A 15,329-nucleotide genomic window follows, 5' to 3' on the forward strand; every position below is an offset into this window, starting at 1 on the left:
CTTTCAGACAAAGATGGACTTACAATGAAACTGTTTACTATATCTTGACAATAGGATTCTGGACTCTCTGCCATTGTCCGTACCCGCAATGATGAACATATGACTGAGTATGAAGAACTTTATGTTAGTAATGATATAGTGGAACTGGGGGGGAGGGAACTGGGGAGGGGATAAGGGAATATGAAACTGTGTTATAAAATAATAACAATCATAAAAAATGTATTAAAAAAAGAAGTGAAGAGTAAATGAGTGCTCATCCATGCAAAACAGCCACTGTAGCTGAAGAAGGGCACAGTGCCCAGTCATCAGGAAGACAAGGAGGAAGAGGTGTGCTGACATTCTTGCTGCAGGCCCATGAAGCCATGGAAAAGATGGAGGGGCTGTCGCACAGGGTCTTGGGAGGGGAGGATGCTGCAGGCTCATGCCATATGCTGTGTTGCCTGACCCACTGAAGGACAATGACTGCTTCATGACCACACACTACCTGTGACCTCCTTTCCTGCCTGCCTCAAGAGTGTCTTCCACATCGATACAGAACCCGGCAACATCTGGAGTTTTCTGCTCCATTTTGATTTTTTGCTGTTTCTCTTTTTTGGAATCTTGACCATCCTCAGACTAAATCAGCACTTCATGGCCCTTTTCCCAAGAAGGTGGTTTGGGAGCTGTCCTTCTTGGGTGCAGTGCTCTGCCTCAGTTTCTCCTGGCTCTTCCACACCAGATACTGCCATTTAGAGGACATCTCTGACTTTTTTCCAAACGGGATTATTCTGGAATTACTGTGTTGGTTATGGGGAGCTTTGTCCCCATCTCTATTACTCATTCTTCTGTCCTCCACAGCCACTGCCCATCTACTTCCTCCATTTTCTTTGTCCTGGGCATTTCAGCCATCACTGTGGCACAATAGGACTGTTTTGCCACTCTTAAGCACCAGCACACAAGAGCAGGTGTGTTCCTGGGACTTGGTTTGAATGGTGTGTGTCCACCATGTATTTCACTATTGCTCAGGGCTTTGTCAAGGCCACTACAGTGGGCCACATGGGCTGCTGCTTCCTACTGGCTGGGATGTGTATCACCAGAGCTGGCATTTGTGCTGTTCGACTTCCTGAGGGCTTCTCTCCTGGAAAGTCTGATATTTGGTTACTGTCCCATCAGATTCCCCACCTGCTCGTGGTGGCAGGAGCCTTTACCTCCACAGGTTTTCTGATCTTTAGGATTTCCATGAAAGCCTAGGACCTGGCTGTACTGACAACTCCCACTCAACCTGCCCACCTGAGGCCTGGAGGAGAAACTTTTAAGTTACTGAAGAGTAACTATGTTGCTGGGGTGGGAGACAGTTAGAGTTTCTAGAAGAAACTTGTCAGAGAATTTAGAATCAACCAAGCTTCAGCCCATGTTCACACCCACTGGGTGGTATACTTCCATTTCCTTTCTAGCAACTGAGGATGGTGGGGCTGGGCCAACCTTCCCGTGCCCCTTTCCTTGGCAAGGCAACTACTGGCCCTTACAGAAACAGAACTTTAGAACTCACGTCAAGATTTTACCACATTCTTTATCCATTTTGGAAAAATATTATAGACTGGTACTCTTCAGGAGTTGTTTTTTTTTCTGGAAGAAAACATCTCTCATTGCAATCACCTTACTTTTAAGAAAATATCTAAATTTTAGTTTTGATCATTTTTACACTATTGTTTTGACATTCTCTTTTTTCCTTCCTGTATCTGGTTTGAGAGGAAAGGTAAGGGGAGAAGCCACACTCAGCCTCCTAACCATCCCAGCGTCCCTGATGTGGGGCATGCTCCAAGGGTTCTGCTCAAGTGTTTTTGATAGTTCAACAGTTCTGGCTGACATGGTCCACATTAGTCTCCGTTTGCCCAAGTATTCACTGCCAACTCTTTGCTGGGGTAGTTGATCGATAACCTGTCTTTCAACAGGCCACTATTTTGCAGCACAATTTTCAAAAACAAGAATAGCCTGGTCCAGTCTTTCTAGGGGCTGGATCTGCTTGCACAACTTGGCTAACCATGGAGGTGTGTCCAAACTTCAGATTACTTGAGTTTTAATTGTTTTTCTCAGCAGAGTAACAGATACAGGTATTTAATACTTAATCCTAAACTTTAAAAAAGAAACCTACTGGGCCTGGCATGATAGCCTAGTGGCTAATGCCCTCACCTTGCATGCACTGGGATTCCATATGGGTGCCAGTTTATGTCCCAGCTGCTCCACTTCCTTTCTGGCTCCCACTTTAAGCAGTGGAGAATGGCCCAAAGCCGTGGGACCCTGCAGCTGCATGGTAGACCTGGAAGAAGCTCCTGGATCTTGGCTCCTGGCTTGGATTGGCTTGGATCTGTCTGATGTGGCCACTTGGGGAGTGGATCAGTGGGTGCAGAATCTTTCTGTCTCTTCTCTCCGTAGATCTGATTTTGCAATAAAAAATAAATCTTAAAAAAAAGCCCTGCTACCATAGTTATGCATCTTTTTTTTTTTTTTAAGATTTATTGTATTTATTTGAAAGGCAGAGTTAGAGTCAGGGAGAGATCTTACACCCGCTGGTTCACTCTGCAGGTGGTCACAACTATTGGAGCTGGGCTGGTTTGATGCCAGGAATCAGGAGCTTCCACCAGGTTTTCCACTTGGGTGTAAGGCCCCAAGCCCATAAACCATCCTTCATTGTTTTCCCTGGCACATTTTAAAGGAGCTGGATTGAAAATGGAACAGGTGCCCATGAGTGATGCCAGTACCACAGGTGGAAGCTTTACATGATAAGCCACAGCTCTGGCCCCAATTGCTTTGTAAATTGATGTAAAGAGTATGATGATAATAAAAGAAAGTATGGAAGAAAAATGGGGGTAGGCAATTGTCTAGTGGTTAAGATATCGGTAAAAATGGCCACTTCCTTGGGCCCGGCATGATGGCTCTATTGGCTAATCCTCCACTTCCAAGTGCTGGGATCCCATATGGGCACAAGTTTGTGTTCCAGCTGTTCCACTTCCCATGTAGCTCCCGGCTTGTTGCTTGGGAAAGCAGTTGAGGTTGGCCCAAAGCCTTGGGACCCTGCACAGCCATGTGGAAGACCTGGAGGAGGTTCTTGGTGCCTGTCTTTGGATAGGGTCAATTCTGGCCATTACAGCCAGATAGAGAAGTTTTCTGTCTTCGCTTCTCTCCATAAAATCGTCCTTTTCAATAAAAACAAATAAATCTTTTTTAAAATGCTCACATTCCATATCAGGGTTCTTGAATATGATGCTTGGCTCCAGCTTCCTGCTTACGTAAATTCTGGGAAGTGACATGGCTCCAGCGATTGGATCCCTGCCGCTCACGAAGGAGACCTGTTTGAGTTCCCAGCTGCCGGCTTTGGTTCTGCTCAGCCGTAGCCGTTTGGCACATGTAAGGAGCCACCCATCAGAGGAGCAATCTGTCTATGCAATCCCTCCCCTCAGTTGTTCTCTGACTCTCAGAGAATTTGTTAATTGCTTTAAAATGTCTGAGAAATGCCTTGTCAAGTGAATAAGATAAGCCTTACTGGGAGAAAAATATTTGCAAAGAATATACCTGATAAAGGACTAGTAATGAAAATATACAAAGAATTCCTTCTTATTTTCCTTTGAAATCAATATACTGTGCTTTGTGTTCCTTTTTTGCTGAGGTACTCTTTTCTTCATAGAAGAGGTCAGATATCATAAATGCAAGTTGAGGAGTTGGGAGGAAAAGAGAACAGTATTCCGTGTTCTCTAAAATGTCTAATTTTTTCCTTGATCACACCACAGCATTCCTTATTATTTGAATGGATTCTGGCTATTGAGGAATATGAGCAGAAGTAATGTAGGCAAGACGCTTCTGTCTTGGTTGCATGCCCCCTTGTGAATTTCCATGCCATCTTGCCCTCTGTGGATAACTTGGAGACTATCATAAAGCAAGTTGGGGGAAGCTGGGAAGAGCTAGGATTATTCACTAGCTGTGACATGCATGTGTAGTCACTGTTGTTTAAAGTCACTGACTCTCCAGAGAGTTTTGTTGCAGCAACTAACCGGCGCCTACTATTGCACCATCTGCAATGCTCCTCACTCTCGCCATCCTCCTCCGCTTGCTGCAGCCATGTCCCCACAACTGGACTCTGTCTTACAATCTGCACAGACCCTGCCTTCCTAAAAAATTATTTTTATTTGAAAGGCAGATTTTACAGAAAGTGAATGAGAGGCAGAGGGAAGGTCTTCCAGGAGCTTCTTGCAGGTCTCTTCTCTGGGTTCAGGGGTCCAAGAGCTTGGCCCAATCTCCCTTGCTTTTCCAGGTCATAAGCAGGGAGCTGGAAGGGAAGTGGAGCAGCCGGGATATGAACCGGTGCTCATATGGGATCCCAGTGTGTTCAAGGCAAGAACTTTAGCCACTAGGCTACTGCATCAGACCCAAGGCGAAATTTCTAAAAGTGAATTTATTTATTTGAAAGCTAAGAGTGGCACAGAGAAAGGAGGAGACAGAGATCTTCCATCTCCTGATTCACTCCCCAAAATAGCTACAGTGGTGAGGGCTGGCCTGGATAGGGACACGTGCTAGGAACTCCATCTGGGTCTCCCATGTGGGTGCCATAGTTGCAAATCTGTCCTCTCTCTTTTTATCATATTCCTGGAGGTCCGTGGATATTAAGAAAATAATAAAAGGGACATTCCACTGGTTAAAGTTGCTACTTGAGGCATATACATTCCCTATTGGAGTGCCTGGCGCAAGTCCTGGCTCCTCTGGTTCCGATCCAGCTTCCTGCCAATGCACACACTGGGAAGCAATGGATGACAGCTGCCACCTACGTGGGAGACACAAATGAAGTTCCAGGCTCTTGGTTTTGGACTGGCTCAGGTAGATGAAAGAGCTCATTCTGCTTGTCTCTGCCTTTCAAATAAAAATGAATGAATGAATGAATGAATGAATGAATGAATGAATGAAACAACTGTGCCCTGCAAGCATGTGCTGTGAGGTTTCCATCTTCATTCACATGATGGGAAACTTTTGAAAACCCATCTACAGACTTAGAGGGCTGGGGACAACCCAAGACAGCAGAGGTACAAACATAACAGAGCATGACATTCTGACAGCCCTGTTGTTCTTGGAATTCCACCTGCACTCTGTTCCCATTCTGCTCTTACTCAGGATATAGTGAAAAGTAATTCTCTGTCTTGGTCATGTCACCATCACCACAACTTATCCTCTTCCCAATCCCGACCTGAGAAACACACCTCCACCAGTCCCTCATCCAGACCCACATCCTTGTGTCCCTTCTGAGGAATCCCCAGCATCCTGGGGGACACGTCTGGCTGGCCCCGTCTCTGCCTCTCTGCCTGTTGCCTTCCCTCCTTCTTACCCTCATAACCAAGCTGCTTGAAACCCATTGTGTTTTCAGTCTTCTCTGGTTGTTTCACATTTGCCCTGGCCAGCTCACTGTACTGTCCTTGGCCTCTTGTGAGTATGGGCCTTCCTCCCTGTTGTCATAAGGGTTAAATTCTATCCTCCTGAGCACTGGCTGCACATGCTCACTGTTCACACTCTGGAAAGTACTCTGGGTGACTTGGGGCTCTCTGGGGCACCCTCTCCATATAGTCCTTTCTTCTGGGTGCTGTACCCATTGACCTTCCCCTGCTTGACCTCCCCACACACCCAGCTCTACCTCTTAAATATAGGGAGAATTCAGGATCTGCCTGGGCTTCCTCCACACATGCCTAATTGAGGTGTGAACTTGGTAGGGCGTATGTGGGAGTGTTTCTGAATGAGATTAAGTTTGAATCAGTGCCCTGAGTAAAACAGTCCCAGGTGTGAGGGGCCCCCTCCATTCCACTAAGGCCTGAGCAGAACACACAAGCCGATCTTCCCCAAGGTCCTCCTTTTGCCTCCTTTGCAGGACACCGATTTTCTCTCCTGCCTCCAACCTTGAATGAAACCACGGGCTCTTCCTGGGTTTTTCCACTGCTGGCCCTCAGCTGGAACCCACGCTACTCACTCTTGGGTCCCCTGGCCTGCTGGCTGCAGAGCTTGGGACTTGCCAGGGTTCCCTGACCACAGATGCCTCATATTACTTCCGTTTTACAGGCACACCCTTGTGAGTGCACTCTCCCTCAGCCTTTGCTCAGCTGCTCTGGACACAGAACCCCAGGGCAAGTGAAGGACATTCCTAAGGTTTTTCTTGCTCTCAAGGTTCCCTTTGCCTCCTGGTATACAAGTTCTTGAGATTGGTTGTTTCCCATTTTCCCCTGGTTCTGCCACTGTTTCTGGCAGAAAATGCTGGTTTCAACCAGTTCCTGGTGCAACACTTCAAGCAGAGTAGCTTCTACTCAGGGGAAACAGCCTGTCTAGCTCAGATGCTCTGTTGTCGATCTACTGAGACCTTTCCTCCACCACCCCTTCCTTGTGGCTGCAGCTGGCTGCACACCCTGCCAGTCTAAGCCCCGCGGGACTCAGGGTCCCTGCTGCCAACTTACCTGAGGAGAGCCTCACAATGTGCTCTGGCCTTCCCCTAGTCTGCTGTAAGATGGGCTGTTTTGATTCACCTCCTAAAACTTCCTTCCAGAATTTTAGGAACCTAGCCCATCCCTGGGAAGGGCCTGTGAGCTTCCGGACCACCAGGAAAGAGATAGCTGTTGTCTGACTTCGGCTCTAGATAGGGCTGGGACTTCTCTGGGGAAGAAAGGAGGAGCAGGAGGAGGAAGGACAATGAAGTCTGTGTGTACAGCTCTGCTTCTGGAGCAAGGCAAGCTAGAGATGGGCTGCAGAGGTCACGCTGGAGTTTTCAGGGTTTGTACTGGACAACATGGTGCTTGGGATTGGTCACAGGATATGAACTGATGTAGGAATTCCTGCAGCTGAGGGTGGAGAGGTGTCAGGAGGGCTTGGTAAGGTCTGCTTTCCCCATAGCATCGCCTGGAGTGAATCCAACAGCTGGAAAAGGTGTGAGTCAGCCAGCTGCCAAGCAGTGCCAGCCAGAGTGAGGCATCCACCTATTCACACAGGAGGGGCAGGGCAGAGTCCTCACAGCTGTGCAGGGCGGTCAATTCATTCATGGACCACCAAGTTCATCATATCCTTTCTGTCAACCCTGCTGTGGAACGGGGTCCTGGCCTGGCTTCTTGTTTCTCCTCACTGTTCAGGTCTTGGGAGTCAAGGCCTCAACACCCCCTCAACATGAAGAAATGTATTGTTCCACCCATGGCTGTCTTTTGTATTTTGAGAAGTTGATCCCAGTGGTTGGGTGGTGTGATCTGGAGTAGAGTTTTGGGCGAGTCAACCTCTCCAGACCTGAGTGGGTTCCACACTGTCCACAAAGAAAGTGGTCACTGCACAGCCACGGCCTTTTTCAACAGTCTCACGGCTCACAGCTTCTATTCTCCTGAAGCAGACTTCAAGACAAGACTTCTAGTGTGACTGTTTACTCGGGAAGTGATTGCAGAGCACAGGAGGGACACAGAGAGTGTGTCGGGGAGAAAAGGAATCCATTGGATGGTGCAATAACAAGCCGGCTGCCTCTGGGCTTCCATCCGAGGGGAACCCTGGGAGACAGAGTGGAGCACAATCTCAGAGAATTCCAACTCAGAGCACAGACAAGAAGGGGGGTATTCCCACACTCCCAGTTGTCACTGAGTGAGTATTGCCTTTAGATATATTCACTCTATTCTGTCACTTCCAACCATGCTTCCCAGAGTGCCAGGAGTTGGTGTGACTAACCTTGGGGATACACGGGTGGATGTGGACACAACAGCACCAGGATCTGCTGTCCCGTGATCTCACTCTGACATCATCACTCTTTTCCCAAGGCTGTTGATTTCCGTCTTCCACGGGACAAACAGGCTACCCTTCCTCATCTTTTCTTCTTTGCTGAAGGAGTCAAGAATGGCTCTGGCTTGAGATTCCTTCAGGGAGTGAAGCGAGGTGGAAGTAGTGGAATTATCTTTAGACAGGAGTTGAGTGCATATCTGATTCAATTCTGGCTTACTGGATACCCATTTTTATTTCCTTTAAGATTGGATTTATCTATTTGTATCTATGTGTGTGTGTGTGTGTGTGTGTGTGTGTGAGAGAGAGAGAGAGAGAGAGAGAGAGAGAGAGAGAGAGAGAGAGAGAGAGAGAGAATATCTTCCATTTGTTGGTTCCTTCCCCAAATGGACAAGGTCAGGCTGAAGTCAGGAGTTAGAAATGCTGTCCAGGTCTCCCACCTGGGGAGAAGGGATTCAAGTAGTTGATCCATTATCTGTTCTCTTTCCCGGCACATTCACAGGAAGTTAGATCTGAAGCAGTGCAGCTGGGACTTGAAGTGGTACTCCACTATGCAGTGCAGGTGTCCCAGGTGGAGGCTTACTCTACTGTATTACTACGCCCACCCCTGGATGCCCACTTTTCATTCAGCCCTTCTTGGCTGATGACCAAATATTATCCACAGCTTAATTTAAATGTAAAATTGTTGGATCTCATTAAAATGCACCCTCTCCTTGTGACTGTGTCTGCATTCTGAGTTGTATCTTCATGGAAAGTAATGCCAGCAATCATACGCATGAATAAAAAATAGCACATGCAAAGTGCTTTGCTTGCGTTCTACATAGCACGTCTAGATCATTCCTAAGAAGTTTCTGTTCTTATTTATGGTATGATAATTTTTCTTTTTCTATTTCCAGTACTTTTGTGATGAGTAGAAACAAAATAATCTTGTAAACACTGCTGTGTCAAGGTGGACCTGGTCTCTGGCACCCCCTTAGGATGTCTGGAAGTATTCATTTGTCAATACATGCACCAAGGAGACACGTCCGAAGTGACCATCAAAAGTGGATTCCTATACTTTTCTCATGGTGCAAACAAATGGGCCCTATCCTGCAATCCTTTTCAGGCGTTGTTCCGTGTAATTTCAAAAAGTCTACAATGCCAACATTGTTTCTGGGCAGAGGTTCAAGTCATGGTTGCTCTGCTTCTGATCCAATTCCCTGCTCATGTACCTGGGAAATCAGTGAAAATGATGGCCCTGCATCTAGGTGGTGGCTATTTAGGGAGTGAAAATTAAGAGAAGGGGATGGAGAGGAATTGGAAGCGGCCAGCAAGAAAAGCAATGTAGTGATGTACACACCTTTGTCCAACCCTGAGACTAAAAAGCCTCATTCACAGGAATGCCCTCTGTTATGCTGGGCCAAATGCTCAGATGCAGAACAGAGGTGGAATTCCTTGTGCTGTTTGTGTCAAGCACAGTGAAAAGAACTGTAAGTGAAAGATAATGTAGCAACAAAGGCAGGTAGGACTTGGAGCCATGAATGGCCAGTAGGGGGCAGCATTGTGGCACAGTAGGTCAAGTCACAGCTGAGCGCTCCATAGGAGATTTCTGGAGTCCAGGCTCCTGTTTTTAACCCAATTTCCTTGCCCGCTCCTGGCTATTGTGAGAATTTGAAACCAAGTGTTGAAAGATCTCCCTCTCTTTGCCTTTCCCTCTTTGTCACTCTGCCATCCAAATAAATAAACAAAATTTGGAGTGTAATGTGAATGAGAAGTGATGCATATACCAGTGCCTAGACGCAGACTGACTGAAGAAATAGGTTTTTCTTGCTTAGTGGGGAGCAGGTCCAGGAGAGAAGTGTTGGGACAACTCCACAGTTCTCACTCTGGTCTGGCTGATCTTCTCCTTCTGTTAAATGACCCTTTGGACACTGGGCTTCCCTGCAAGGGATACCTGCCAGAGGAGAACTGTTAGAGAAGCACAGAGACACTGTGCCACTCCACATGAATGTTGCTGCCTGCCTAGACACTGAGGCAAGGGGAAGCAGGCTGGGAAGTCTCCTAGGAAACCTGAGAGTGCTGGACATATCAGGTCCAAACGTCCATGCACATTCCCAGGAACCAGAGTGTGACAAGGACACGAGGATGGACTGAATGCAGAGGGGGCAGTTTTACTTCCTGACTGCATGAGAGATAAGACTCCTCCACACACTCCCAGCACCAAATTCATGCTTCAACTTTTGAGGAAGAACAAGAGGCAGTATCCTGAACCCCTCCTCTGGAAGTGAATTTAAACAGAGATCATGGACTGCATTGTGAGACATCCATGTGAGAGAGCCAGCTCCTCTACGTTCTATCCAGTTCTCTGCTAATGCACCTGGGAAAGCAGTGGGAGATGGTCTAAGTGTTGCATCCGACCCAATCCTCTCCCCAAGAAGTGCAGCCCAGACAACTCTGCAAAGTTTATTGAGGAGGCAGGTGAATGGACCCACTGTCTGGGATCAGCTCTCCTTTCCTTCAGAGAGAGAGACCCTGAGGTGAGAATTAGATGGGTTTTTATAGAAAGAGTGAGTATATAGCTATGGGAACCAGGTGAGTTAGGCTTCCACAGGAGGCTGCCATGGAGACAATGGGTGGGTTTAGCAACCGCAGGAGGCTGCCACAAAGACAATGGGTGGGTTTAGCAACTGCAGGAGACTGCCATGGGGCCAATGGGTGAACAGTGGGTAGGCTATAGCAACCACAGGAGGCTGCCATGGGGACAATGGGTGAACAATGGGTAGGCTATGGCAATCACAGGAGGCTGCCATGGGGACAATGGGCGAGTTTGAGCAGCCACAGGAGGCAGTCATAGGAACAATGAGTGAATAAATCATACAGTATTGGTTACTAGAGCTGAGGGTTGCTGGCAGGGCATGTTATTCCTTGTGATCAGGCCCAAACAACAGGAAACTGGCAAAGTATTTTGTACAGAAGCATAAAGAGCAGGTTAGCAAACTTATGCAGGCATGAACCAAAGTGACTCAATTTAGTGATTGGATTTTAGATAAGCACTTGAGTTTCTCACACCTATAGGGAGACCTGGATAGAGTTCCTGGCTCTTGGCTTCAGCATGGCCTAGCCCCAGCAGATGCAACTGTTTGGGAAGAAACCAACAAATGGGAGATCTCTTTTTATCTGGTCCTCTGTCTCTGTTACTTTGTTTTATAAATAAAACATAACTTTTTTTTACTGACACTTTTTTTTTATTAATTATTTTACATTATGTTACAGTTTCATAGGCTCTGGGAATCCCCCCCCCCCCACACCCCTCCCCCCTGGTGGCTTCCTCCACCTTGATGCAGTATTACAGTTCAAATTCAATCAAGATTCTTTCCTTGCAAACATATACCAAGTATAAAGTCCAGCTATTTATTGTCCAGGTGGGTTGAACAGTCTCTTGGGGAGACCATTTCTGGTCCGTTGTTAGAGCTGGCAGAATACCATCCCATTCAACCAAGAGTCCCGACATAATATCAACAGCAATTTGCAACATTATGGAATTGACATGGTTGTGAGTAACCAGTGTAAAACATAACTTTTCGACAATCAAGATGGCGGATTAGGGTAAGGACACATTTAAATGGACAGAGAAACATTTAATCAGGATGAAGCAGAGAGGACATATTCCAGGAAACAGGAGAGGACAGAACAACAGCAGAGGAGTATCTGGAGACTGACAGACACAGGAAAGGAGTGGACACAATGGTGTGGTGTTGCATTGACTGATACTCCAGCAGCATTTAGCTAATGGTGATCTGAACTCCACAGCAGCTGGAACTCCACCAGCAACAAGGTGGAAAGGGACTTTCACTGGGAGCTTGGGAGGTGAACCCAGACAAAGAACTGTCCGTCCTGCTGGTCCGTTTGATTTGACCAGGAGCAGAGACAGAGCAGCAGATCCCAGAAGGGCAGTGTGAGAACAGGTTAGATTTCACAGCCCAGAGCCCTAGAGCCGAATTGAGCTCCATTTTTGCGTAAGGAGGCAAAGGCAAGGGAAAGGACTGAGCATACGCTGAGCTGGGAGTGAACTCGTTTTTTGACTCAGTGAATCACAGCAACATAACATTCTACAGGTTCCACCCAAGACAGGTCTATGTAGCCCTCAGACCTGACAGTCAGCAGATCAAGAACTCTAGTAGTGGCATGTTAGGCACCATTCTGTACACTGTGGCAAAATTTTTAGGACTGCAGGGTACAACAGTGAACTGCGCATGTGCTGAGCTTGTGAGAACTCACCGAGTTCAATGGATTCACTGGTCACACAGGGAAAATAATACAGACTGTGGCATCATATGGATCAAAATAGGTCTGTGTGGCATTCAGACCTAACAGCCAACAGGTTCTGGCAAGATCAGCACCACCAACAACCTAGATATATAGGACATCTGCTGTCTCCCTAATCCTGGGACCTGCTCCAACCAAAAGTGGGAGAAAGGTTGTATAGACAACAGTACAAACTTAACATGGTATCACAGGAAGTGGGGAGTGGAAAGCCAGGAGGTGGGGCTACAGAGACCAAGGTGGAAATCTAACACAAGAACCCAGACCTGGAACTCGATGGAGGGAGTGGCACAGGTCACTGCAAACAAAGAGCCCTGTACCCACTGCAATAAGGAAAATCGAATTATAGACCTGTGAGTGACACAGCTCAGAAACATGCCCCAATGAGAAGAATATGATAACTGCAAGTACAATGATCAAGATTAAAGAAAGATGCAAAGGCAAAATGAATATTACTGAATACTCCCCTGCAAAACCCTATGCCAACCTCACAGTTAACTGAGGAACACATCAAGAAAATGGGGGATACAGAATTCAGAAAACTCATTATAAAGCTTCTTTTCAACAATGAGAAGCTCATGCAAGAGTTCAAAGAATTTAAGGAAGCAATAGCAAATCAAGGCTGATATATCAGAAATTAAGAACACAGTAGAGCAAATTAAAAGTACAGTGGAGAGTCTCCAAAATAGAATGAAGAAGCAGAAGAAAGAATCTCAGAATTGGAAGATAATTCCTGTCACCAGGGGGAAACAAACAAAAAGCTGGAAGCAGAGTTGGATCAGACCAAACATAAGAGTTATGGGAGTCCCAGAAGGTTCAGAAAGAGAAACTGGTTTTACAGATATATCTAATGAAATAATAAGGGAAAATTTCCCTAACCTAGAGAAAGAATTGGAAAACAAGATCCAGGAGGGGCACAAAACTCCCATCAGGCTTGATCAAAAGCGATCTTCATCACAACACATGATCATCAACCTCTCTTCAATCAATCATAAGCAAAAGATCCTTAAATGTGCATATGAAGAAAATCAGCTGACCTATAAAGGAATGCCAATTAAACTCACAGGAAACCTCTCACAGGAAATTCTACAAGCCAGAAGAGAATGGAGCAACATATTCCAGATTCTAAAAGAAAAAAGTTGTCAGCCTAGGATAACATATCCAGCAAAGCTTTCTTTTGCCTTTGAAAATGAAATAGAATTCTTCCACAATAAAGAAAAGTTAAAAGAATTTGCCTCTTCCAAACCTGCCCTACAAATGATACTTAAAGATGTTCTCTTGACAGAGGAGAGGAATAGCACCCAACAAAACCAAAGGCAAATGTGAAGAACATCCCAGTAAAATGACAACAGAAGACTAAATCAATGAATAACCCATTCCTAAAATGACAGGACCAGATTACCACCCATGTATATTAACTCTGAATGTAAATGGCTAAAACTCATCAATCAAATGTCATAGATTAGTGGACTGGATTAAAAACAAAACCCATCTACTTGTTCTCTAGAAGAGACACCTTTCTCCAACAAAAATCAGTGGAAACTATATCGCATGGATTTTGATGTTTTTGTTTTTCATCTCTTCAAAACACTTTCTTCTGATTAAATTCTTCAATGACTCAGATCATACAGTAGCATCACTTTCTTCAAGAAGGTTCTTGATTTTCTTTTTCATTTCTTCAGGGACACATTAGTCATTCAGTAGCATGTTATTTAACTTCATGCTGTTATTAATTTCTTTGTTTTCTTCCTGTTGTTGATTTTATTTTGTGGCTTTTCATTTAAGAGGATGTATAGTAGCTGTATAATGGAGACTGTCATATCTGGCAGCATGTAATTTAACTTCATGGCATTGTAAATTTAATTTTTCTTCCTTGTTGATTTTCTATTGTGACTTCTCATTTAAGGGGATGTACAGTAACTGTGAAATGGATACTAACATATCTAGATATGAGGATACAATGTAGTATGCATCTCTACTTCCAAAGATGGACTTACGATGAAACAGTTTACTATATCTTGACAATAGGATACTGGACTCTCTACCATTGTCCATGCCCGCAATGATGGACATATGACTGTGTATGAAGAACTATACTTTAGTAATGATCTAGAGGAACTAGATGAGGGGGGAAAATTGGGGAGGGGATAAGGGAAATAACAGGAGCCTATGGAACTGTGTCATAAAATGATAATAATCATCATCATCATCATAATAAATAAAAAGATAAAAACATAAATTTTTAGAAACAATAAGACTAAAGGAAAGCAGGGGGTGGAAATGTAGACTAGAAATCATCACAATTTGGGGAGATTGACTCCAAAGACCTCCAAAGACTCCAAAGACCTCTTGGAATGAGGATGGGTGGATCCCAATGCTCTGAAGACTCCTTGAAAGAGGCCTCAGCACAGGCTGCTGAAGGAGTCTTCTGGTTTGTTACAGGTGTGGGACAGCCAGGTGTAAACAGGACCACTCAGCAATTTTCTCAGCAATTTTCTACAGTTGTTGGTACCTCACCCACTCAACCTTCTCCTTCTAAAAATATAATTATTTATTTTAAAGAGTGACAGAGAGACCCAGACCCAGGGAAAGGTATTCACTGCCTTACATTTGGCACAGATAGGGGGCAGACCAGGCTGAATTAGTTCACATCACCCGCTGGTGAATTCAAGCAACAGAACTGTGAGGGTCAAGCCAGGATTGATCGCAACACATACCAGTACATATTACAGCCACGATTGGGTGCATGCTGGGCTGGGCTAGACTGTAACTCTCACCAGCTGGAATTGGTTTGGGCCAGGCTACAGCACCCATTGGCAAATGCCAAGGCAAGGCAGGCCATGCCAGACTGGGCCACAGCGTCCAACCAGCACATGGGAGAACCAGGCAGGGAGGGCGCAAAGACAGTAGGGGGATGTGGAGGGCCCCCTGCTGGAACACCTCACCCACCACCCAATGGAGAGCATGAATTGGGATGGGGGCAGACCAGACCAGGCAGAGCTACAACACCTGTGGGCCTCATGTGAGCCAGATCAGGAAAGAGTCAGGCTGGGTTGACTGTCCCTACTGGTTCAAGCATAAATCAGAATGGGTGAGGGTTGGTTGGACTTTGCCACAGCATCAGCTGTTAGATGCCGGCGTTGGGGGCTAATTCTGTCAAGTTAAACTGCAGAACCATCCGGAAAGTGCATGATCCAGGAATGGACCCAGTAGGGTAATAGTGGGCACCTCACTCTTGGGTTATCACTACCACTGGAGAGCATAAAAACCAGGTTTGGGGC

General features: G+C 45.9%; 1 pseudogene; it reads left to right on the plus strand.

Annotated features, from left to right (window-relative positions):
• The first annotated feature begins 245 nt into the window (after window positions 1-245).
• On the plus strand, window positions 246-1,295 carry LOC131480016 (adiponectin receptor protein 1-like; annotated as a pseudogene).
• The last annotated feature ends 14,034 nt before the right edge of the window (window positions 1,296-15,329 follow it).

This window comes from Ochotona princeps, chromosome 4, assembly GCF_030435755.1.
Source record: "Ochotona princeps isolate mOchPri1 chromosome 4, mOchPri1.hap1, whole genome shotgun sequence".
Lineage (NCBI taxonomy): Eukaryota > Metazoa > Chordata > Mammalia > Lagomorpha > Ochotonidae > Ochotona > Ochotona princeps.